The sequence below is a fragment of the Salvelinus fontinalis genome, unplaced genomic scaffold, assembly GCF_029448725.1.
Source record: "Salvelinus fontinalis isolate EN_2023a unplaced genomic scaffold, ASM2944872v1 scaffold_1686, whole genome shotgun sequence".
In the NCBI taxonomy this organism is placed as follows: domain Eukaryota; kingdom Metazoa; phylum Chordata; class Actinopteri; order Salmoniformes; family Salmonidae; genus Salvelinus; species Salvelinus fontinalis.
In genome coordinates, this window is record NW_026601895.1 from 1 (window position 1) to 3,286 (window position 3,286).

Genomic DNA, 3,286 nt, shown 5'->3' on the forward strand with positions numbered 1-3,286 from the left:
AACCGCTAGTTTGTCTTGGCAAGTTTGGCCTAAATCTTGTTTGCCGCTAATCGCTAGTTAGCTGGCTAGCTAGCTAACTAGTTCAAATCCAAATCAAAGTATATTTGGTCACATACACATGGTTAGCGGATGTTAATGTGAGTGTAGCGAAATGCTTGTGCTTCTAGTTCCGACAGTGCAGTAATATCTAACAATTCCACAACTACCTTATACATACAAATGTGAAGGGATGGAATAAGAATATGTCCATATAAATATATGGATGATCGATGGCCAGGCGGTATAGGCAAGATGCAATAGCTGGTATAAAATACAGTATATACATATGAGATCAGTAATGTAAGATCTGTAAACATTATTTAAAGTGACTAGTGATCCATTTATTAAAGTGGCCAATGATTTGAGTCTGTGTATATAGTAGAGGTCGACCGATTTTATGATTTTTCAATACCGATTATTGGAGGACATAAAAAAGCCGATACCGATTAATCGGTCTGCTTTTTTTATTTATTATTTGTAATAATGACAATTACAACAATACTGAATAAACACTTATTTTAACTTAATATATTACATCAATAAAATCTATTTATTCTCAAATAAATAATGAAACATGTTCAATTTGGTTAAAATAATGCAAAAACAAAGTGTTGGAGAAGAAAGTAAACGTGCAATATGTGCCACGTAAAAAAGCTCAAGTTTAAGTTCCTTGCTCAGAACATGAGAACATATGAAAGCTGGTGGTTCCTTTTAACATGAGTTTTCAATATTCCCAGGTAAGAAGTTTTAGGTTGTAGTTATTATAGGACTATTTCTCTCTATACCATTTGTATTTCATTAGCCTTTGACTATTGGATGTTGTAATAGGTACTTTAGTATTGCCAGCCTAATCTCGGGAGTTGATAGGTTTGAAGTCATAAACAGCGCAATGCTTGAAGCACAGCAAAGAGCTGCTGGCAAATGCACGAAAGTGCTGTTTGAATGAACGCTTACGAGCCTGCTGCTGCCTACCACCGCTCAGTCAGACTGCTCTATCAAATCATAAACTTAATTATAATATAATTACACACAGAAATATGAGCCTTAGGTAATTTAATATGGTAAAATCCGGAAACTATCATTTAGAAAACAAAATGTTTATTCTTTCAGTGAAATACGGAACCGTTCCGTATTTCATCTAACGGGTGGCATCCATAAGTCTAAATATTCCTGTTACATTGCACAACCTTCAATGTTATGTCATAATAACGTAAAATTCTGGCAAATTAGTTCGCAACGAGCCAGGCGGCCCAAACTGCTACATATACCCTGACTCTGTTGCACAGAACGCAAGAGAAGTGACACAATTTTCCTAGGTAAAATACATTCATGTTAGCAGGCAATATTAACTAAATATGCAGGTTTAAAAAATATATACTTGAGTATTGATTTTAAGAAAGGTGTTGATGTTTATGGTTAGGTACACATTGGTGCAACGACAGTGCTTTTTTCGCGAATATGCTTGCTAAATCACCCGTTTGGAGAAGTAGGCTATGATTCAATGATAAATGAACAGGCGCCGCATCGATTATATGCAGCGCAGGACAAGCTAGATAAACTAGTAATATCATCAACCATGTGTAGTTAACTAGTGTTTATGTTTGTTTGTTTTTTATAAGATATGTTTAATGCTAGCTAGCACCTTTCCTTGGCTCCTTGCTGCACTCGCATAACAGGTAGTCAGCCTGCCACGCAGTCTTTTTGTGGAGTGCAATGTAATTGGCCATGATCGGTTGTCCAAAAATGACTATTACCGATTTGTTATGAAAACTTGAAATGGGCCCTAATTAATCGGCCATTCCAATTAATCGGTTTGACCTCTAGTATATAGGCAGCAGCCTCTCAATGTTAGTGATGCTGTTTAACAGTCTGATGCCCTTGATAGAAGCTATTTTTCAGTCTCTCGGTCCCAGCTTTGATGAACCTATACTGACCTCCCCTTCTGGATGGTAGGGGGTTGAACAGGCAGTGGCTTGGGTGGTTGTTGTCCTTGATGATTTTTTTTGGCCTTCCTGTGACCGGTTGCTGTAGGTGTCTTGGAGGGCAGGTAGTTTGCCCCCGGTGATGCGTTGTGCAGACCTCACTGCCCTCTGGAGAGCCTTGCGGTTGAGGGCCATGCAGTTGCTGTACCAGCCCAACAGGATGCTCTCAATTGTACATCTGTAAAAGTTTGTGAGGGTTTTAGGTGAAAAGCAACATTTCTTCAGCCTCCTGAGGTTGAAGACGTGCACTTTTGGTTAATAAATGTATTGAGTCAGAACAAACGTAATTAGCTTTACAGCCTGATACTACCAGTGATGGTTTAGACCTAAATCAGCATGTTTGTGCAACAGTATCTTCTAAATCAAAGAGGAATACGCAAAGCATGAATATGTTCGCTACATGAAGTAGCTAAGAGAACATTCAATGTAGCCAAAGGTTATAGGGTCCCTTTGGAAACACTTTGGTTCCTACCTTGTCACAATAACTCCTCCCTGGCATTTCCATTCGTTGTCATGTCAAACAACACTGTATTCAAAGTGCCCACTATTATATTCTAACTATAGAATTACAATAATCATTCTATTTTCATGATTCCACCAGGTCACAAGTGTTTTACTCAAGTCAAAGTCAAGTCAAATTCCAATTGCAACGTTTGGTTCAAAATAAGGCCTATATTGTTTGTCCATAACGTGCAGCCCTACGTGGCAGTGTGGAAATGATCTCAAATGAGTGCAGGAAATGCAGGAACCTATGAAAATGCTGAAAATTATTTTTGTTTGAATTGAACAGTATAAAACAATCAGAATGCAGAAAGACCCATTTTGAAATCACGTAGTATCTATGTGTTGCCACCTTAGGATCACACACTACTCATAAAGAACATGTACAACTTTTATTATTCAAAAATATAAAATAGCAGCAAATACCGTCCATTTTTTATTTTATGCAGCAATATGTTATTTGGGCCATATCGCCCAGCACTAGTTGGTTGGAGCAGTCTTGTGCCTTGTCTCCGTCTGGTTGAAATATACCCAACTGTAATGGGCAAGGTCCACTTTGAACAGCTTGTCCTCTCATTGGACATCCATCCCCTCCCATGGTGTGTCCTGTTCTCTCATTGGCCACCATACCCTCCCATGGTGTGTCCTGTTCTCTCATTGGCCACCATACCCTCCCATGGTGTGTCCTGTTCTCTCATTGGCCATCCATCCCATGGTGCATGGTTTGTCCTATTCTCTCATTGCTGTATATGGGGAGACAGACG